We start from the raw sequence: 24,259 nt of genomic DNA on the forward strand, positions 1-24,259 counted from the left end.
TTTCTCCCCATGGTACATTTTGCCGTCTGTCTTTTCACCGATATAACCATTAAGGTCGCCCGCAGTGACGATATAGTCGTTAACAGACACGTCTCATGGCTGTGCATTGAGAAGCTGCCAAAAGGCATCTTTCTGCGGTGCGTATGCGGTAAAGAAGTAAATAGTGCAATTAGCTGATATTATAGTGAGCGTTATCACCAAAACCACGACCAACATGTGAGCTACCAAAACAGAGATCATATCAGTGCGCCTTTTCCGGAGGGCTCTTGCGAGTTCCTCTCCGTTGAGGGTGCAGACTCGTGTTTGTTTTGTGAGCGTCCTGAAGCTTATAACTCAACACGATCATTTTGTTTTTAAGGACATTGAATGTATTTTCTTGGTTGGCCTGTCGCGGGATCTGCCACCAAAAGATATCAGGTAGATTTAGCATAGTAAAATAACTCAAACTATACTGTCTTTCAAGGTTGTGTGTAAAATAAAACCTCACTGGCTGTGTGTCTACCTATCTGTCACACGGACTTTTTTCCAAAACGGCTAAGCCGATCCGAACGATTTCCATACATATGAAAGGAGGTGTACAATTTTTTCACCAAATATAGTTAGAATATATGGGGTAGCATATATATACTTTTCGAAAATGATTTTATTTATGATATTGGGTGAAACATAGAGGAGTTAGCGCTTAAAATATGCGGCCTAAAAAGTGAAGCAGGTCTCGTTCTCATAACCCATCCAACCAAAAAATCGGAAACAAATTACAATGGTGCATCTATACTTCTATCTATACGAAATCTCAAAATACATCCGGTTCCGATATCTGCACAAATAAAGTCAATAATAGTATATTTTCATATTTTAGTATTTTGCTCGGCAACCACCCTTAAGTTCACCTTTAAATACTAAATGTGACACTGGTGTACCATAAGACACGATTTCAATTTTGAAGAAAATTCAACTATTATTAACAAAGTTATAGAAGAGGAAACTTTGCCGTTTTTTTGTGAATTTCGTGCATTCTACAATGTGTATGACGTCATCATCACATATTAATTCGTCAGTACCACAGCAAAGTGAGCTCATATGAGTGGGGGTCGCAAGGAAACATTTTGTTTTAGTTATTTAGTAATTTATATATCAATCTCAATTACCCCAGACAGACAAATGTGTGTATGTAGCTATATATACATGCTAACGAATTCGCGAATAGTGTCTAATTCAGATAAATATATTTGCACATTTAACCAGTGATATACAATATACGTACTATATATGTACATATGTATGCTTTTGTTTGTTTGTTTAGACTGAAGATAATATCTGTCTGTAATACGTACATATTGTAGCTTGGAAAAATAGTATGGTATATGTTGGATTTGTAGCGATATACGGATGGAAAACTGTGCGTAGAAGTTTTTCACACGTTACATTATTCGGTAATGTTCGGTGATGTCTGTAAGGTGATATCACATCGACACGGATAAAACATTTATCTCAAGACCAGCATCATCATCACTTTTACACTGCAACGATGGTAATGTGGTATTACACTTTGAGGTGATATCCATTTTGTGATATTACATACATAAATTACCTACCGATCTGTAGCTAATATTTTGCTCTACATTGTCCGCATGCGATATAGGCTTTGGCAATATGGATGATAAGAGTACCATTACAGTGTCAAGCCGGTCCTTGTCCTCCCGAAAACCCGTGTTAGTAGTATCACAATTGGATACACTTCTATAACTGAAGTCAGGATTGAAATAATAAAAACTTGTTGTTTCTTTTTCGTTGGTGTGGGTATTTATTCTTGCAAATACCGATATTTCTGGACCCACTTGTTCCCTTCATCAGTGCAAACAAGTTTCTTTTTCTATTTCTTTTTTTTTTATTATTTCAATTAATTAATCGTTGGAAACACCGCATAATTTCATTCTGAAGTCAGGAGTTTTCGTTTATTTATATAAAATGTATGGCCTGCTTAAGCTATCCTTCACTAGAGTTCATTTCTTGAAGACTAATGGGTATGACCTGTAGATATCGCTAGGTTCTTATTTAAGGCGTATTACTGGGAACTTCTCGACAAAATAGTCGGAACTGATTATATGTATATAGTAAGGTTAGCGGTGTGTTATTGTTTGTTCACAGTTAATTTGATGGGGAGTAATTAAAGAGAGTGAGAACATCTCTGAAAATTTTCATGCAGTGGAAACACTTTGCTCTAGCCATTAAAGTACTTTTCTCCAGACAAAAGTTTTATCTTCTTATTAACTATTTTTTTTATAAACGTTTTATTTTTTTCATACTTGGCAATCTCAGGGGACTACTTGCAAGACGAATTAATATTGTAGCGCGTTATGCTGTGAATTTAAGTACGTTTAGTTGAAAAAGGATAAACTTTTTCATGCTTCGGCGAAAACCTTTTTAATTTACGTTTTCGCACTTTACATTTATACGCTTCATTCCATCTCGGCAGAAAATTACCATAATTAATGCAACACTAGTTTACATAAACGTAACGCCACAATGCCACCACACGGTGGTATATTCCCTTTACATTTTATATTTATAACAACGACACTAACCATAAAATATGGGAAAGGCCATACTGTTTTCTGCTGCAAAATTTTCAATTAAAATAGCTCATGGAACTAATGGTAGTCGGGATTTAAACATACGTACATATGTATGTAAATACAGCGTAAAGTGCTGTGAAATATTGAGCACGCATTACTGCTTAACGGGAAAAAGTTAAATTGTGGATTAAATATTATTCTTCACCTATGTACGTGAATGTATAGACGTACGTGCAAATTATTATACAAAAAGAAAAAAAAATATATGTATATGCATATGTGAGCTTTGACGTATGTAGAATCGACTCCAAGAAGATATTTTCTTTCACAGGATTAAAATTAATTAAGATCAAAAGGCTCCAAAAGGAAGTGTTTTAGTAAGAATACAAAAATAGTCAGTCCTAACGTTCTAGGTGAGTTCGGTCAAGTGTGGGTAGCCGAGGAATGTCGAATGAGGGTATAGTGAATTTTTGCCCACAATATGAAAACTATCATAAAGTACCCTCAAGGGATCAACTGCATTTAATTAGACTGAAACTTATACAATTTAATATTAAAGGAAGCTTTTGAATATCATAAGCCTTGAAAACCTGGCGCTAGTCAATCTTAAGCAAGCCGATTCAGTATCATGAAATGAAACTTCCAAAGGGTCAAATGAATTACAAATTGAATTTTAAATTGGTAACGACAGAACAAATCCCTTCCTCCTCTTGTTATAAAAACTGTACATTCACAAAGAGACAAAGTTCATACCACACTTGGTAACAATAATTCAGTATTCTCTACTCACCGTAGTACCTTCAACTGTCCAACATATGAGGATTCACATCACACGTAAGAGTAGGCTGACATTTGTAGAGAACGGACGTGTCTACAAATTGATATTATTAATAAAAATAATTTAAAATTGAAATTAAATTAACTTTTATCAAGAATATAAAAAGATACTTATATTACCTAATTAATAATATATAATTTAAAACTTAATTGAATCTAATTTACTTTTGAGTTGTTATCTAAGTTACTTTTCCTTGAAAAGTTTTGAGAAAAAATTCGTTGTTTTTGGCTTGGCGGGAATGAGCGGCGAGCCGCCGGCGGGTGGCGGACCAGACCGGCCCCCCACCATAAGGCCTAGGGGCACTCGGATCGGTCGTGGAGTCCGCAACGAGGAGGATCCAGACTTGAAAATAGCCAAAGTGAGAATAGCCAATCTTAAAAGAAGAAATGGCGAGCTGGCGAAGACACTCGAAGATTTGAAAAAGCAAATGACAATGTTGATAAAAAAAAATGGAAAACTTACAGAGCAGCTAATGGCTGAGGAGGCGGGCCCGCCGTCTCCAAAGGTAGCCAGAAAAAAGGTTAAGCTTTCCTCGACTACTTTTGCAGTCATGGAGGAACCGGGCTGCCTTGAGGGCGAACAAGTTCTCGACAGCGAATCTGTCCGTATGAAGGACATAGAGAGCAGTAAAGTAGACGATACGAGAGTCAGCGACAACGGTGGCGATGGAAATGTCCCAGAAGAGGATGCTAACCAGGCAAGTTGCACTAGTGAAGATGGAAAATTGGGTGAGTTTTTGCTCTATGTTTCCAAAAAATTAAAGAAAAAAAACAAAACTCAAGAAAAAATGTTAAATAATGTAAAAAATAATGCAAGTACGAGTGAAAATTTAAAAAATGGTCCGACTGGGGATACAATTAGCACCCGAAATAAAGAAAAGGGGGAAAGGGTGCCCCCCATTAATGTTTGTAAATTAGGTGGTAGAGATTTAGCCACTCTACTTAATGGGAGCGCGGGGCTCTCAAATTTTGTTATTAAAAAGACGGGGGCCGAGAGAGCCCAAGTCAAATGTAATAAAATTGCAGACTACAAAAAAGCACTTCACCTACACTTCAAAGGAAGAGAAGGTGCAAACCTTCCTTCTGAAAGGCTTGGATGCGGAGGAAGAGCATGATGAGGTGCTCAAAATGCTCCGGGAGACGGGAACTGAGGTCAAGTTCCTCTCAGTGTCACGCTTTAGTACGAGGAGATCCGTTTTGGAAAAGCGAATCCTGCCGCACTTCCTCGTGCAGATAAGCCCGGAGAGCCGGGGAAGCGATCTGATCGGCATCAGGTCGCTTAATTACCAAGGCATTCGTTTTGAGCGCTTGCTAAGGGGCGAAATAGTCCAGTGTCGAAGATGCCAGCGCTATGGTCACTCGGCAGTGAACTGTCAAATGACCTTACGATGTGTAAAGTGCGGGGAAGACCATACCGCAGCTGAATGCTCGCTGACTGAAGCAGATGGCAAGGAAAAAACTTTCTGTGTTAACTGCGGAAGCGGACGGCATCCGGCTTCGTACCGTGGATGTCCAGCATACCGCAATGTTAAGGTCACAAGGCAGCAGGCACCGAGATCGGCCCAAAGAACGAAGCTGTCAGCGGCGTTGGACAGTACCGTCCCTTTGGCACCAATCGTCTCGGGGATCCCATTTGCAGAAGTAGTTCGACAAGGGGGAGCTAAGAAGCCCCAACAAGATGCAAGTGGCGGGATGAACACTATCCTCAATAAAATACTAACCATGTGTGAAAACATGCAGCATCCGCTACACGTACACAATACAAAAATAAATAGCATAACAGAATATTTACACAAACAGCATGCCCGCTGCTAGGTCTGCAGTCACAGCGGTACCACTGGCTGGTCTCCGGATCATCGCGATTAATGTGAATTCCATCGTAGGAATCCATCGAAGAGCGGAGCTCCTTGATTTCGCTGCCAGACAACAGCCTGACATAATCTTGATTTCAGAAACCCACCTCAATCCGAGGCATTCGATAACATTCAAGGATTTTGAATTCGTGAGGAACGATAGACGAAATTGTGATGGGGGAGGTGGTACCGGAATACTTGTGGGTCGCCAATATCGTTTCAGGCATATTAATAGGCCTGAATTTGAAACCTTTGAGTGTATCGAAGTCTCATGTATTCTTTTTTCACTGCCTAGAGGAGGGAATTTATACATTCTGTCAGTCTATGCAGTGGGAAACATCCGAGCCATGTTCAGGGAGGAATTCCATTCTCTGTTTACGATACTCGAACTGAATAGGCTGCATAATTACTATATTATAGCTGGCGACTTGAATCCTAAGCATACCTCGTGGCTAAACGCCACAAACAATCCCAGAGGGGTATTCCTCAAATCTTGGATAGAGCAATACCAGATAGAGTATAAATGCGAATTATATGGGTCAGAGAGTCCAATCTGGCCCAGGGCAAATTCCTATCAGGATTTGTGCATTGCTGACGCGCGCTTGAACTTTAATTTTAGGAATCCTCAACGGAAACTACAGACTCTTCCTTACGATAGCGACCATAACGCTATTCTTATTGAAGTTCTGTTTGATGGACGAAGAGTTCGCCTTCTGCCGATGGACACTGGCGTCCACAGGCTGAACTTTAAACAAACAAATTGGAAGAAATTCCAAGAGAGGTTTATTCAGGGATATCGAGAGGAATGCCCACCTCTTGATGGGGAAAACGATAGTACAATTGCACCAGGTGACAGGAACTTGAGCAACGAGGAAATACTTCAGTATCTTCTCAAGCTGGAGAACTTGACGCTGGAAACAATTGAACAAGTCGTCCCTAAGATTAAACCTCGCAATAATATGGAAGGATATGAAACTGCAGCCATAAAACGGTTGAAAAAAGTGAAAAGCCTTCTGCTCACTCGCGTCAACAAAATCTATCGAAGATATGGGGACTATCATCATCCCATATTGGTTGAGTTCAAATCACTTCTAAAGATCGCGCGGGATCTTATCCGTCAACATTACGTAAATGAAGTGAACTTCCAATGGCGGGAGAAGTTAAAGGGTATTTCACCAAGCGATCCAGATTCCATGTTTACTAAGATAAATACGTTATTCCGGAAGAAGTCACGAATAACTGTACCGAGAATTAAAGTCGGTGGCAGCGAGATACAACACCTTATTGACTCAGGTATAGACACGAATAGTGTAACTGCTGATGCGCAAGGCAATTACATCGTGATGGATGATGCTCTGAAACTCGAACTTATAGGGGAGCACTTTGAATCGGTGCATCGGCCCAGAACGGACTTAGAGCCAACGCGACTTTCGGAAATTGTAGAACGAGATGTCCACAATTTCAAATATAGCCTGAACGGCACCACAGTTCTCCAATTTAGCTCTGCGTTGCAGGCTGATCTCATACCGAGTGATAATCTGCTTGATAACTTTGTCATGGAGTTAACCTCCATATTCAGAAGAGTAAACAATAAGAGATCATCCGGTATGGATGGCATTCCCAACGTGGTCCTCAGGCATTTACCAGACATTGCCATTCGTAATTATTGCATTTTGTTCAATAATTTATTGATCAATTCCTTCTTTCCAGGACAATGGAAGAAAGCCCGGGTATTCCCGATTTTAAAGAGAGGGAAGGATTCATCCAGCCCTCAAAGCTACCGCCCAATCAGTTTGCTGCCTAACATCAGCAAGGTGTTTGAGGTTTTGGTATTGAAAGCCTTGAACGGGCATATCAAGAAGAAGGAATTATTGCCGAACGCCCAATTCGGATTTCGATCTGGACATTCGACAATACATGCAATAACGAAGGTAACGTCTGATATTTGCTGGCGGATTAACAATGGTGAGTGCGTAGGCGCTTGCCTAATAGACATGGAGGAAGCCTTTGATACCGTCTGGTTGGATGGACTGATTTTCAGGCTCCTGAAGAATGAGTTTCCCAGTCACCTCGTAGCGATGATGTGTAGTATGCTGTATGGCAAGTGTTTTGTCATTACGGACGGAAATCTCACTACTAACAGAGAATTTCATGTTCTGAATGGATTACAGCAAGGGACAGTGACTGCGCCTACACTTTTTGCGGTATTTGCCGGCGAGTTACTCAATTCTTTCGATTTTAATAAATCTCCTAAAAGGTCGTTGGTTGCCTTTGCTGACGATCTGATAGCCTACACGGCGCACAAGAAGGTAACTGAGGTGAGAAGATGTTCAATGATATTAAGTTCTTCACGAACAGTTGGCGGATGAAAATCAATGCGCAAAAGTGTGAAACGATTCTGTTTCGAAATTCCTTGGCGTATGCCAGTAGGAACTTGAAAAGGAATTGGAGAGATTTCCACATTGTCGCGAACGGGGATAGTTCTGAGCGCATTCTTCATAAGAAGTGCGTTGGATACCTGGGTGTGCGTCTTGACGAGCGTCTCCAATTTAACGAGCACGTTAAAGTCGCGCTAAAGAGCGCTCGCAAGGCATTCATGTCTCTCCGAAGACTCTTTTATGCTCCACATCTTAGCCGGAAGGTTAAGATTATTTGCTATCTTACTTTGGTTAGACCGGTGCTCACTTACGGGTATGCTATCTGGTTTAATTTGAGTGCTAGCCAAATGGAGAAAATAAGGATCTTTGAAAGGAAATGTCTGCGTGCTTGCACGGGGCTTAATAGGACTGTTTCGTCAAACTATGAGCACTATGTAACTAATGAAGTGATGTATGCAGCTGCTGCTGTGCCAAGAATCGACACAGTTATCGTCAGATTGATTCGGAATCATATAGTGCGATCTGCTTCGCATGGTGAGAACCCTTGGGTTTCGCAGCCGTTCTACCCAAATGATGGGTATTTCGAGAAAACTCTCACGACAGGCTTCATTCCTCCCGAAGCGTTCGTGTATCTTCACAGGAATGGTCTAATTCTTGATTCTGCCGGTGTTCCGGTTATGTATCATATACATAGACGGGCCACGGTCAAAAGGATAGAATACCCCCCGAATTTGACAGTGGGGGCTCCGGGATTCGCCTGGAGATACTCCAGAGCGAGAGCAATTGCGGGATGAAAAAGAGAAATCTTGGTACTGGTGGCTGCGGGATGCCGGTTAGCGGTGGCCGTGCTCAGTTCTGCCATTTGTTTCTTGGTGGGGCTTTGTAAATATGTACATATTGAACGGGTGCTGATTTTGTCTCCAGCTGTAACTTATGAATACATACGTTATTATTCTTTGTTTTTTTTGTAGGGATGTTATTGTAAAAAAAAAGAAAAAATGTGTTATATAAAATATATAATTATGATAGTTTTAAGAACAATAATTTAAGTTAAAAGTATTTTTTGAAGCGATCAAATATTTATTATTACTTTTATATTTCTTTATTTGCCACTAAGGCCAAGTGAATTCTGTCGGCTTTTTGACCATTTCCCGACAACTTATTGTAAAATTAGATTTTTATTTCTTACTGTTCTCTCTGTCTGTAAATTGTTATTCGAAAACTTTGAGAGCCCACAGTGGCCATTAGATTTAAGTTATTTTTGTTATTTTAAAGGATGGCTTTTTTATTGTTCATTTTTCCAATCTATATACTATTGTTACCTATTTCTTGAAAAATAAAAATGATTTTAAAAAATCAAAAAATCAAAAAACATCACACGTAAGATCCTATATGGTTCAAGGCTCGAAGTGAGGTGTTCGTGGGCTATTCTGGCTTCGATAAACTACATATCTCAAATGTATCTGTCTAAAAACTATAAAATTGTCCCTTTATCTTGGGCTGCTGCTACGTTCCAAATAATAACTTTCTTTTCCCTAAAAAGTAGCCATTTAAAGCTTTATTAAAATCGATTCAGTACTGGTTTGTCTACTTGCCGTGTGTCATATCTAAGTTACTCGTAAACAGATAAACCTACTTTTAAGAAATCTGGTAAGAATGGTCTATGAATCCCTTTACATGTAATGAGTGGAATCCTTTTGTGTTAAGTTTAAGGTCTTTCATTAGCATATGGTTATGTGGCGTGTCAAATGAGAGGACTTGATTAGTACATTTTAAAGCTGCAATAACTTTCCATATCAAGGAGAAGGAGGATAAGGAAGTTAAGACCCAAAATACATCCAGCATAGCATTCTCAAAACCTAACCAATTAAAAAATTGGTGAAAAATCATACAAATATACAGGGTGCGGCAGCATAACTTCCTTTTTTCAAAACTCAATAAAAACTATTGTATGCATCGGAAAATATTTATTTATTTTTTATAATGTAGGTACATGTCTAAAGTTTTTATTTACATTGTTTTCAAGATCAAATCTGTTAGGTGACGTCCCCCATTCTCCATACATTGCGTAAACCGATTTCTGGCGTTTGTCATGACTCTTGTTAGCATAGCAGGTGTTACGTTGGGAATTTCTTCTTGGATGTTGGTCTTCAAGTCTTGTGGGGTTCTTGGACGGTTCACATAAACACGGGATTTCAAAAAACCCCATAGAAAAAAATCACAAGGGGACAGATCGGGAGAGCGTGCCGGCCATTCCAAATCGCCTCTAATTGAGATAAAAAAATTCTGAAAGCTCCTGCACTATCGCCATCTTATAGGGATGAAAATGAAGATCATCACGAAGAATTCTTCTCACAGAACGATCGGATAGTCCAAGGGCAGATGCGTGTTTGTGCGCAGAACGCCGTGGCGATCGCAACATTGACGCTCTCACTGCTACAATGTTCTCAGGTGATCTAACGGGCCGAGGGACTCCAGTTCTTCCTTTTGTCGCACTTGCAGTTTGTCTGAATGTAGTGACCCATGTAACAATTGATTTGCGGTCTGGGACGGGAGCCAACGGGGCTAAATTAAAGCGATTCCGAAATGGACGCTGTGTTGCAATAACCGAACATCCGCTTGAAAAGTAAACCTCAACGGCAAAGGCACGCTCCTCACTATTCCAACGCATGATGGGGACTGAACCGTGTCGGGACAAAACTTTACAGTATCCCCTCTTGAACGAGACCACTAGCGCTCCGCTATGACATCAACTAACTGAGTGGCGCGCATTTTAAAAAAGGAAGCTATGCTGCAACACCCTGTATATAGTTGCCGGTATATTTATTGCTGCTTAAGAGCTTTGTAGGGGATACTATCCAAGCCAGGGGACTTATTTTCTACTATTTTCTTTACAGCTTCTCGGACCTTTTCCTCACTTACCATTGGAATATCGACGGGATCCAGTTGGACAATTGGAAATTTAGTGGTATTCACATTTTGTGGGAAAGGTTTTCCACTATCTCGCGTAGCAAGGTAGGGCAAATAAACGGTGGAGAGCATTTGTCTTTGATTTTGGGCAATACTGCTTTGAAGGCGCCATCCCAGCGGTCCGAACCAGCTTGCTTACACAGCCGCTTGAAGTGTTTGTTTTTACTTCTTACTATAGTCACAATTTTTTTCGCCCCTCTTTGTATTGGTCATGTGGCGTCTTCTAGCCTTGAGGCAGGGTTTGTGGTATTCCTAAATTTCAGGGTCCCACCAGAAGTTCGGTACTCTTTTCTGGAAACCAGTATGCTTTGGCATGGACATGTCGCATGCCCCTCGTAACTTTTCGCCGATCTGGGAAGTCTTATCATTTGCTTTTCTTTTTAGCATTGTATTTTGCAGCAGAACCTTTTGAGTTGATTCTTTACAATTGCCTTCCAGGATCAACCCACTTTTGTAAATTGTTTAATTGAAAAAAATAAAAATTATGGCCTGATGGTCACTGTGTGTGTAACTTTAATAAACGTGGCACTAGAGGTCTTTAACGAAAGTGTCACTAACAAATGAGGCATCTATTATCGACTCCATTTCCCTTCTATGGAAAGCGCTGACACATCCATTGTTAACAAGAACAATAGCAAACTTCGTCTTGCGTTGGTTCTTCGGCTGCCCCATTCTTCAGTCTTGCGTTGAAATGGCCAGCTACTATTTTAGGACAATGGTCGTTTGTATCCATCCATTTCCTACAGCTTGGGGCCGCATGGTAACTATAAATGAATACTCCACCTGTTTTTGCTCTCCTGAAGCTAATCTCGAGGGTCTTCAGTGGTCCTTTTATGGCCAGATTTCCGCATAAGCATATTGCCGTTTTCTCGCTCTTATCGGGAACCTAAATTCCACTGTATAGGTTTTTGAACTCCACGCAGACAATGCCGACGTCAATTTTATTTTCAACTATCGTCTGGTAGAGCAGGTCCTGAATTACTTGGCAATGCTTCAAGTTTAGCTGATGTTTGTGATGTGGGCGCTGTTGGTGTCATTCATTTGCCTGCAGAACAGACTGACAGAAGGGTCTTTCTTCACAATCCTTAGCAATGTGATTGTTAATTTCCGTATTTACGACACAGTTCGGACCTATGGTGTACACTTGTACAGTTTTCTGCCATGTGCCTTAATTCTACTCTCGTAGCCGACACACGAATCAGGCGATCCGAACTTTACTGACAGTGATAGCTGTTTTCGCGGCTTGAAGAGGTAGACTTATCGCCGCAGTTAGTGTGCCGCCATACGCTTTCCTTAGCCGTAGAATACCAGGGTCCAGAATTGCCTAGCTCGGCAAATTTCATTCTTCGTAAGTCTAAGTCCTTATATTCAATGACTACTAGATTTATACTCAGTTTGATTTCTGCCGTTTCCCCCCAGTGGCATCTAAATTGTCTCCAGCAGGTCTGACTTTTCGCCTGGTATAAATTTAAGTAGTAAGTCGTCCTCCTGCGTTCGCCTTTTACGGTTCACGCTTTCATTTAGATCTGTCAACAAGGTGTCGGTCGTGACTTTGTGCAGAACGTCAACGCATTAAAGATCGCAGCTTTCTTATATTCAACTTTAGTCTAAGTGAAATCTTCAACCCCGTCGAAACTCAAACTCTTCCGTTTTGCTTTTCCTGGAGTGGTTTTTTTTTCATTTTTTGTTTTCAGCTTCGTTGGGAAGATTCTACTTTCCCATTAGACTTTCTCAGTCTTTTGCGGGGCTCTGGTTACTGCGTTGGTGGTTTCCCCCTGTTCACCCTATTATTATCTCAGGTCAATGACACTGGTATTTTCTTTTATCTTTCTATACGAACCAAGAGGAAAGTAGTACAGAACGCACCACTAGTTAATAAATTGACCAAGGGTGCATCACCAACGCCCTTTTTGGCAGAAGGAATAGCTACGGTCACCATCTAAATGATGATCTAAATTCAATTCTACTGATTCTATTTTTGGGTTTTTATCGTTTTATTTAGTTCAGTAGATGGAAATTGGAGTTAGAATTGTGAACTGCGTGTAGCAAAATATGCATTTCCCATATGAACAAATTTCATTGTTTGCAGGAAAAGGGAGAACTCAAAGATTTTTTCTTTCATCTGCAAAAAGAGAGCCATAGCCAATCAGCATTTTAATTGAAAACTGAGAATAAATGCATGAGAACTCTTTAATAATTGGTCTGGGTCTTTTTTCCACAAGTTAATGCGAAACACAAGCACTTTGTACATATGAATCCTTGACCACTTGACTCGGATATACTTTTCATACAGGCAAATGAAATCAACCGCAATTAAGTTGCTATGTTCAAGCAAAGGAGAATACTTTTTTTTCCACCGTTTCAAGCTTGAGTTTTCATATCCTTTTCCTTGTGTTTTATTTTAAAGGCACTAGAGCTTTGATTAAAGAACAATTCTTTGGATATACATGTCCATAATCGGTTGAAACTACGAAAATGATTGTTGGGAGAATCAACCCATGCCTCTGAGCCCTCAAACAGTAGTGGTCCATGGTACTCGATTTACCCGTCCAACGGAATGTCCTAGATTCCTTTATGTATCGCAGGATTTCTGCTAGTGGATTTCATGCTATCCGCTGTAGTTGAAGCACTAAGCGCTAGAAAATCTATAGGCAGGGCACCCACGTCCTCCTTCCTCACTATAGGTTGGACAGGTATTCCTATTCTGAACAAAAGCCACAAAATTGAATTAGCCCAGTCAGAATGCCCACAATAACTAAGTCTCCCTGCTTTTCGACAGGAAAACTTTGCAGCATGTTTGCTAGATTCTGGCAGGGAGAGTTTGGTGTGTCTAGTAATATTTAGGCTCTCTCGCCTGTCACTATGGGAAACTTGATCCCAGTTTTTGAAGATATCTTTAGCCAATGCTACTGATACTCCAACTACTGGTTCTAGTGCCGGTATGGGCGAAATTAGACCCCCTTTTGTTTATGCATCCAGAATTTCATTTCGTTCTACACCACAATGACCAGACCCAGAGTAGCTCGACCAAATTGAATCTAAAAATTCAATTCGATCCGTTTCTATATTCCCGAACAATTTTCTAAGTGATCAGACGTCCGCTGAACGCTTTCAGGCAAGCTTGACTATCGGACTAGATTGCGATGCGCCTGCCCTTTAACAGCTTCTCAATCAACCAGATCATTGGATATTAGCCCAAAGAAAAACCCACTTTCGTTTTTATTCGAAAGGTAGCGTGGCGTTCTACTCTGCCTTCGGACAGCCCATCGCGAAGAATTTGCGTGTAGTCCCGCGGAGAATCTGCCAAGATTAGGTAGAGCCTTAACAACATCGGATTTAAGATTTAAATCAAAGACTACGAAAAACATTTTTTTTTTGTAGCTGTCGAAAATTGTAACGATCTACACGCACGCATCCAGGGTCACTGGGGAGTTTCAGGTTCGCCCCATATACAATACTAGCTCCACGAAAGGCAAGTAAAAAAAATGGCAGGACTTGCATGGGTAATCTTGAGCCATTATAGTGGCCTTCAGCGTCCATCAAGCATCCCATCGTGCAGCATGTGGTATGCGGTTGTCTGGTGGTGTTAAAAAGCCGCGGAGTTTGCTTAGCTCTGGGAAAACAAAGGATTCATTTCCTAGTCGGCGATTATAATTGGCGGTACACCGAAGCGAGGAATCCACTCTCAACGAAGATCCTCGCCAGAAAGCACAAATGTCTTTCTATCGAGGATTGTAGAACAATAATTGGATCCGTGCGTATGCATTGTCAGGAATTAATGCCCTTGTTCATTGGCAGTCAGAAACACTTTGTGATGAGTAAGTGATTTGTTGTGTGGATGCCTAGCTCCGTCAGGTCGTAATTGGTTTAGGAAAATCGATCGAAATATATGGCGTTGAACCCTCCTCTGAACTCTATATACTGCACGTTGATCCAAAGATAGCAAACTCTCTAAATGTGTATTTGGGGTTGGCCCTGGGGCTCTGAGCAACTGTATGGTCCTTCTGGGCCTCCGCGGTTGCCGGAAATTCAACGATAGCGGTGATTTTGATCTAAGCAACACGTGTCAAAGTGTCAGCAACTACATTATCCAGGCCCGTGTTGAATATCGGAAGTGAACTGGCTGATAAAGCTCAAGTGCGTAGTTGGCAGTTGTTGTAGGACTTCTGTTTCGAATATACTCCGTGGACACTGTAAAGGCCCTCCTTCAAGGGAATACCGGTAGAATTTTATTGCTACATACGCGGTTAATAACTCATGAACTTATGTCCTGTATCGCCTAGGGCTTCTTCGGGGATGCTCTACTGTTTTCGGAAGCAGCAAGCTTGCACTTTGACTAGGTCCGATTGGATGCTTTCAGGGGTAATTAGATGGCCCAGGAATCTCACCTGTGAGTATAAGAATTCGTACATTCCCAGCGATGAAGAAAGTGCACACTAGGTGCTGTAGGTGCTCTGATTCGGCTGAAGATACGATCACAGCATCATCCAATAAACAAAAAAAGTGTTGTTGCCCAGACCGGATCAATCTTTGAAATTTTAGCGGCGCATTTCACTGTTCAAAAGTCATCCTAATTAACTCGAAGAGTCCGAATTGTGTCCATTTCGCTGTTTTCTGAATGTTTTCAGGAGCTACAAGGATCTGTAGTATATCTTGACTGGGTTAAAAGTTGAGAGAATAGGGCAGTCTGCGATAGAATGCCCACTATCTTGGATGAATAAATGGGGTACCGGTCTGGAAAGGTCTGGACATTTAGACGTCTATATTCGGCCAAAGGTCTCCATTCTCCATTGGGTTTAGAGACCATGTGTAGTAGGCAAACCAACAGATGTCTGAATAGCAGCAAATATCCTTCTTCTGAACTTCTTCCGCCCAACTGAGAGCTTCTGCGGTGGTAGTGGATGTAAATTTGAAAGGGTAGGGGAGCTAGTAGTGCTAATGTGGTGCTGGAAATTGATTTGTGGAACAAATGTAAACATCATTTGCCCGAAGATATAATGCATCAGATGTGTCTTGCAACAGCGAACGCAAAGTTGCAAATAAACATAGCTTAATAGGCTTGGAGAAACTACGGTTGGTAGTGATGCTGACGCAAGATTTATTAGTTGCCGTTTTAAATTATCATTCTGGAAGATTGAAGGCTTCAGCGCCTGTATCTATTAGTTGGTGCTTGGTGCAAGGGGCGGTAAATTGGTGCTGCATATCGGGTAGCCATCGCCACAGCTTCCGGGAAGTCTAGCTTACTGGTGAAAAGATGCAGGAGCTTTTATGGCTTTTTAGTACTGGCGACCTACTACCCGATCGCCCTTTTAAGGAGGCGGATTTAAATCATGATCTAGCCCTATTTCCCCAATCCAAAGCGCTGACTGTTTCTGTCAATTTAAAAACAGTGGCTGTTAACGCTATCACCGTTTGCTGTAGCTGAACCACCTGAATTGACGTGGCACGAGAAACCTCAACAATTACGAATCGCGCGTGGACCTCATCAACTTTGTCTGCGATAGCGGCCAAAGTGCCCAAAGCCTTCCGAAAGATTCTCCTGCCTCAAAGATTGTAGCAATACAGTGCCCATTTTGTCAACACTCAACTATGTCACTTCATTTCGCACAGCAGTTGGCTCGATGCAACTTTTTTCTATTTTTGAGCCAATGCTGTAGAAGATCTCAGTTTATTCAGCCATGAAATTTTCTGGTTCCTTCCAGTTTTCTCTACATTTGAAAACAACTTCTTTTACCAAATGATGGGGATGGTGGTGGGGATGGGGATCTGAACTTCATTCACTGCTCTATGCCCCTCACGTCCATTGGTCCCTTATAGATATAAACGAGCTAGTCTATGAGTTGCTCATTGCCGTACCCGGAATATAGATATCCAAGGGGTGCAAATTAAATAACGGATTTAGAGCTGTGCCGGATGTCTTGAATAAGAAGACAAGTCTCTTCAGAGCACTCTAAAAGTATGCGATTTAGAGTTCCTTATTGATCTTCTATCGTAAAAGTAGCTCTTACTCGCCTACCTAGACTTAGTTACCAAGGAGTTCATCGAATTTTGTCCAATGCTTTCTTCTAGGATTTCGTCTCTGTTTTACAGTCTGTTCGCCTGCAAGAGACAATTTTCTGATAATGAGACTTCGTTTAACAACCGTCTGTCTCTAATGAAGAACTTCATTACTGAAGTGTAGATTGTTAGATCAATCATTTCATTTCTTCTTGGCCGTATGCAATTGTTCCTCTGCGATGTTGACCGTTCCCATCATAATGTAGTTCAAGACCACTGAATTCTGCATACCGGATTCCTTAGTTCTTGCGTCGGCGGAGAGCATAGAGTATCATAGGTTAAGTAAACAGAAGCAACTTTGACGTTTCTCCTCTTGCCATTACTCCGGTATTGTAAGTTTTGACATCAGAAGACGGGCTTTCGATCATGACGACCTCTCACTATAGAAGCCCCTCGCTCCCTTTATTGATCCAATACCACAGGTTTTGTTAACCCGAACCTATAGCTTTCATACAAGAATTATAGAAGATAGTCCTGCAACATTGTCAGCCTTGCTAGCACTGGAAAGGAAGAGGCTTGAGCATGCTGAAGTGTAATTTGACTAACTTCTAGGTTGTAGACATAAATGATGGCTAATACGAAAATCGCCACTAAGTTTTATAGTCTTTTGCGTCTAGTGTGGGTCTCACCGGGGTTACTTGTTTGTCACCATTTTTCGATAGTCATTTGTGTCCGACTTCTCTGGATATTGCCTCACCTAGTGGTGCTGCAACGCCCATGTTCTTATTCCCATGAAGCTTCGGCTTCTTTAGCAATAACTTCGGCTACCGGCAGCTGCGAGCCTTCCCAGCTTTACGGTTTCTGGTTTGCATGAATCCCTTTAGAAGGAAACTTCAGCCACCAAAGTTTCCTCCTTTCCTTCTTTCTTCTTCTATTTTTTGGAAGACTTAGGCAACAGTGACTGTTTCCAGTTCCTGTCATTATGGTAGTTTCCTTACTCTCCTTTCTGGCTGACCACACCGTGGGATAAAATGAATCTGGCGAGGACTCCAAAATCCGTGCCTTGTCCGTGACTTGATCGCTCATAGTCGCTGCTAGAATGGAAGTCTGTGACTCCTTATCACTTGGGAAGTCAAAATCTGGGGCTTTCATATTCAGGTTTTTTTCGACACTGTTTATAGTGAACCCTATCATGACATGATAATGTTCAAGGGAAATGTCTACTTATGACTCTAACACCAGATTTGCACAAGGTGAGAGGTTCATGCCTTTAATTGCAGTAACTAATTAAAATTCCAAGTTCTTTACTTGATTCAGATTTTTAAAAGACGCTGCTTAACTACAAATTTTCTTCTTATAAACAACCAAAGACTCGCGTAAAAAAACACCCACGAGCGAATGTTAAAAGCAATCAAAAGAAACCCCATAAGGTTCAGTTAGCTTGCAACATATTTCGTACCTTCTTAAAAAGTCCCTAAATAATTCTGATTTCATACAATATATTTTCCTATCCTCCATTTCCATTTCACCTTCGCTTTCATTTTCCCTTTTCCAAAACACTCAACAAGACTAACCCTCGCCATGTAACATTTCACATTTATAAAAACACTGGAAAAGCAAAGCAGAGGAGAGTTTGTGTGCAACAGGAATAGATAAATGGAAATTATTTGTAAGTGTTATTGCTTCGACTCTTGTTTAACAGCTCCCACGGGAGGTTATTATGTAGATTTTCCACACTTTTCCTCGGGGAACATGCAATATAATATCTTTTACAATTCTTTCAGTTGGAATAAGAGTGAATTTTTGTCATCCATAGTTGTACACTCGTATGTATGGTTTCTTATATCTTTTCTCATCTTTCTCAGATACATGTTGTATCTTTTCCTGATATTGCTCATCATGCTACTTTCCGCAATTTTTCGAGGCAATTTAATTTAATGAGACACTAACGAGGTAGACGATGACTACTTGAGACTCAAATTTTCCGACTCCCAACTTTGATGGAAATTCTCGGATTTAAGAGGAAGAAAACTGTTGTGTTTATGGCAGATATTGCCGTGAAGATTTAATCTGTGGAGAGTGTGGAAGTAAAACTTGAGTAAATCACATTACTGTGGGCAACTACAAATTGAGTTTGTTTTGAATAAACGCCTGCTTAGAATGGAAATCCACTTTTCGCTGGTGTTTATCTTTAACCCAATTAGTATACAGAGTACGAGTATATGGCAAGTGCCGAGTAGAAGGTACTAGGTTGGGTCGTAAACAGTTCACTCAAAATAAAGTTAGGATTAGTACCACTTAGTATGGAGACATAAACTTGTGAAAGAAGGAGTAGCCCAAGGACAGAGATCTCGAATTTTTCCCTTGGGTCATCATTACGGATATTTACATTTTTTCATGATAGAACAGGGAAACTGACACCCGTGGTCCTAGAATAGTTGCTCAGTGTAATCTGTGCAACGAATACAGCTTTTCCAATGGAAATGCCTACTGAAAGATAATGTATGCGGTATATTTTGATGGAAGTGAAGCAAGAAAAAATTGTTAACACGTTTAAAATTTATTATTTAACATTCAATAGTTCCAAGATTGAGTGCTCGAAAAAACTCTACTTTTGGTTAAGGTTTTACAGAAAAAGCTAAGCCTTATTAAAGCCTTAAAGGTTTGTTTTCTGTCTGTCTGTCTAGTTGCCTATTTTTGTCCTTTTTTAAATAAAACCTTATCAAAATCGCTTTACTGTCCGTCCGTTTGTCTGTCTGCCTGGTTGCCTGTCTGTCTGCCACATACAATTTTCTCAGAAACGGTTAAACCAATTGATCCCAAACTCGGTGAGAAGGTGAACGCGCACTCCATACATACAAATGGGGGGGTAACACCTTTTTTTTTCACCAAATATAGCTACATGGGATGTCAAATTAAAGGCCTCAATTAGTACCTTTCTAAGCTTGTCACAGTTCTGGCATTTAATCTACACTGGGGGAGGACGGAGAATTGGTAATTTCTTTCAAGGACCTATTCTCAGAACCTTCCCAACCGAAAAATCTGAAAAAAATTTACAAAGCTGCCACTATGAGATGAAATTTTACAGTAACATAGAGTATAATATAAACCATGATCCTACGAAGTTTGGTGGAAGTCGCACTATTACTAACAAAATTATAATAGGTCACAATTCGATTTATTCATTTTGAAAGATCTTGTGAATTAAGGAAATTTGAACAAATATTCATGTCATCATCATCATCAACGGCGCAACAACCGGTATTCGATGTAGGCCTGCCTTAATAAGGAACTCCAGACACTCCGGTTTTGCGCCGAGGTCCACTAATTCAATATCCCTAAAAGCTGTCTGGCGTCTTGACCTACGCCATCGCTCCATCTTAAGCAGGATCTACCTCTCCTTCCTTTTCTACCATAGATATTGCGCTTATAGACTTTCTGGGCGGGATCATCCTTTTATCCGGCCTCGCACAGGGGTCAGCCTTATCAATTTCGTCGGGATACCGAATTCTTTCATAGCCGTGTACAGTTTTACCCTAGCTATGCTGTCATAGGCGGCTTTAAAGTCGATGAAAATATGATGGAACTGATGGCCATATTCCAACAGTTTTCCATCGCTGGCCGCAGAGAGAAAATCTGATCTGTTGCTCATTTGCCTGGAGTGAAGCCTCTTTGGTATGCGCCAATGATGTTCTGAGCGTATGGGGCTATCCGGCTTAGCAAGGTAGATGAGAATATCTTATAGATGGTACTCAGCAACGTGATATCTCTATAATTGCTGCACTGCGTGATATCCCCCTTTTTATATATGAGACAGATAATGCCTCTTTGCCAGTCGTTAGGCATCGATTCGGTGCCCCATACTTTGAGCATCAGTTGATGAACCGCTTGGTGTAATTGGTCGCCTCCATATTTAACCAGTTTGGCTGTAATTTCATCGGCTTTTGGCGATTTATGGCTTTTATGTCGGTAAATTGCACGGAAGGTTTCTTCTATACTTGGTGGTGGCAGTAGTTGTCCTTCGTCTTCAGTTGGCGGAACCTTCAACTCGCCGATATTTTGGCTTATTTAGCAGTTTATCAAAGTACTCAACCCATCGCTCCAATATGCCCATTCTGTCGGAAATCAGATTTCTCTCTTTGTCTCGGCAGGACGAGCATCGAGGTGTAAAAGGCTTCATCCTTCTGACTTGTTAGTAAACCTTCCGCACCTGGTGTGATTGCTCCCTATACTTTTCGAGTTCACAGACTTGTTGGTTTTCCTAGGCTTCCTTTTTCCGTCTGTGAAGTCGCTTCTCTGTTCGACGGAGTTCGTGATAAGTCTCTGCGCGTGCCCGCGTTCTTTGAGAATGCAACATTACTCGGTATGCAGCATTTTTCCGTTCCGTTGCTAGCTTACATTCATCGTGAAATCAGCCGTTCCGACTTTTCTTGCGGCTGGGGCTAAGTATGTATGACCGTATCAATGATAACGTTCTTCAGGTGGTTGTGAAGATCATTTGTTGATGCATCATCTCCAGGATCTCTGTTGACTGTGGTTATTGTGGCATTCATTTCGCCCTTATATGTGTTGCGGAGGACTGTGCGTATACATGTGAATCGTTTATTTATGACTTCATAGTGAAACTACATACGATTTCGTTGAAAAACTTCAGATGTTAAAATTTCTTCGTTTTCAGCAACATCACGAGAGGATAAAACCACAATACGTCATTGGGTTTCTTGGTCTTCGTCTTCATTATCGGATAGTTTTTGACTGCTGAGGCCTTAAAGCCTGCTTTGATGTTCTTCGGTGTGACGGAAAGATTGAGATATTCGCCAACAATAAGTAGCACGTGATGTAGATCGAATGTAACGCCCACGTGGCTGTTTCCCAGCATACATAGTTTTAAACGGTCCAAATACTGCGATGTCCAATGGTCGCATTCGTTGTCTGCAGTGGGGCGGAAAGGAAAGCATTGTTATGCCATATTTGATAGCCATGTCAATCACTTCAATCGATAAGTGAGAAGTATTATCATCCAACAGCAATAAGGTTGGCATTAGCGTGTTTGATGAAGTGATGCATGTATTTGATGAAATCTTCGGAAATCATCCATCCCGAACCATTTGCAGCTCCATGAAACCAACAGTCGCGTGAGCCATGTATATCTCTTTCATGTTTTTACGTTGAAAGAGATAAAACGGTGGAATTGAGTGGCCACTTGGACTAACAGATAAAATAACTTTCATCATTTTTGTCAGCACCGTGGGTAAGCCACATTCATCCATATCCCAAATTCTATAAGGTTCGAATGGTGTTTCGGTCATGAAACGTGAGAGATTATCCAAAAATGCACTAACATTTTCTTTATTAAAGGATTGGCACTCACGTGCTCAGGTGTTAAAAGCATAATACCAATTTGCACTAGCTTTTCCATGTGTATTCCATTCATCAGGATTCTTGATGTTGATTACTTTGGCCTAATTAAAAGACAAGGTTTTCAATTCTTTGATGCTCACGTCATGGTAAATGTCAGTAGCTTTTAGACTGTACTTCATCAAAGCTCGTTCCTGTTCCACATTGAATAACTCAAGGACAATGCATTAATAGAACTTTTAACCTACCATTTCAAAAAAAATCTATTGAAAAAACTCACCGTCTTGGCACCCATTGTGGAGGATGAGTTCAACTTATCCAACATGAATTCTTCGCTAGCAACATCTAATTCAGCTTTTTCAAATTTCTTCAAATAGCACATTATTCTGGATCGGGATAAGCCACGACCATTGATGATGATTGAAATGATTATGAATATATTTACCTGCTTGGTTGTATGCAAAAATGCTGGAAAAACAATGTAGTTTTAAAAACAAAAAAACACTTTTGGAATCTCAAAAATCACCCAATACGCATTATTGGCTCGACAGCTAATGAAAAAATGAGATCAAGCTGTAAGACTACGATAATAGACGTTTCCTCTAGAAGGAATGTCAGATAACGACAGATAAGTCTAGTGGTACGACATTCCCCGTGGTTCGAAATTTCCCACATTGCCCTATGCAATACATTACGTGCTAGGAATGAATAGAAAATACACAAAACCTTTTATACCTGAAGCTTCCAGCTTCCGGTTTCCTGACTTGATTTAATTTGGAGGTGCTTCAAAAGCTCCTGCCAGATAGTTGTACTTACGTGGGAATTTGATCGATTTGAATCGTTTTCCTTCTCCTTCCATTCTTTTTGCGAAGGAGGTGTATAGTGTTATGTCGCGGGGCTGGATCAGAATTTATCTGGTGTTCATGCTCACATTTGTGTTTCTTTTTCCTTCCTCCTTCCATTGGACTTGTTTCTGGATAAGCTTATGGACGGCTGTTATCGCCTTTTCGACTTCAGTCCATACTCCCTTTGACTTCAGTGATACTGTTTTTCGGGCTCTTTAAATTGGGAGCTTCGGACATCGGAATAAAACAAGATTTGTGTCCTCTGCAACGTTTAGGCGCTCTGGGTAACATGTTGCACCTTCATACCCAAATCGGTATATCCGATAACTTCGGTGTTTGCTCGAAAATTGCATGATTATGTCTTTCTGATGTTTCATCTCTCCTACCACTCAGCGATAGTTCCTGTCCGTGAGAGCTGCCACTGACGACTGGCAAAGCATTCTTTGACGACATACACTTGATCATAAAGATATTCTTCTCCCGCCAGAATATCAATTGGACAGGCTGATTCGTCGGAGTGCACTTAAGCGACATGCAGCTCCAAATTTTTTTTTCTAATTGCTTTCCTTTACGGTGCATCTGCCCATTCTAGAACTTTATAGGGATTAAAATAAGGAGCCGGTTTCCTGGAGAAGAGCCACTACACCATATATTATAGCGGTCATCCAGTAAACCATGTGCTCGGAGTAGGTTTCTTAGTCAGCCAAAAAATGAAACCTGCTGTTATCGGCTTTGAAAGCATAAGCGAACGGCTATGCACTCTGCACTTGCGAGGCAAGTTTAGAAATATAAGCCTCATAAACGTTCACGCCCCTACAGAGGAGACTGCAGAGTCGCAGAAGGATACCTTCTACGAGGCAGTAGAAAGAACCCTCGAAGCCTGTCCCAGATATGATATCAAAATCATACTTGGGGATTTTAACAGCCAAGTAGGGAAGGAGCCCGTATTCAGGCGATACGCTGGCTCCCATAGCTTACACGAAAAAACAAATGATAACGGACTGCCGACTATTCAATTAGCAGGGTCACACGAAATGGTTGTTGGAAGTACCTGGTTTGCGCGGAAAGCGGTGCACAAACATACGTGGGCCTCTCCAGACGGGACCACTTTCAACCAAATTGACCACGTGTTGATCGAACGCCGCCACCTCTCAGCCTTGATGAATGTCAGAACATATAGGGGGGCCAATATAGACTCACATCACTATCTCGTTGGCATGGTGCTCCGAGCTCGAATAACAATACCACCTAGAATCCCCTCTGACAATCAGGTGAGAGTGAACACTGAAGCCATCCACAACACAACCCTCCGCGACACCTATAAGAGGGAAATGGATGCCCCAATAACCGCAGTCAACAGAGGACCTGGAGATGAAGCATCAACAAATGATCTTCACAATCACCTGAAGAACATTATCATGGATACGGCCACAAACATACTTGGC

The 24,259-nt window shown here is 41.0% G+C and overlaps 1 protein-coding gene across 5 annotated transcripts in view; it reads left to right on the top strand.

The window, feature by feature from the left end:
* The window catches only part of LOC119651982 (gamma-aminobutyric acid type B receptor subunit 1), a 768,875-nt gene that overhangs the window by 448,817 nt on the left and 295,799 nt on the right, over positions 1-24,259 (top strand). The window lies entirely within an intron of this gene.

This window comes from Hermetia illucens, chromosome 3 (genome assembly GCF_905115235.1).
Source record: "Hermetia illucens chromosome 3, iHerIll2.2.curated.20191125, whole genome shotgun sequence".
Lineage (NCBI taxonomy): Eukaryota > Metazoa > Arthropoda > Insecta > Diptera > Stratiomyidae > Hermetia > Hermetia illucens.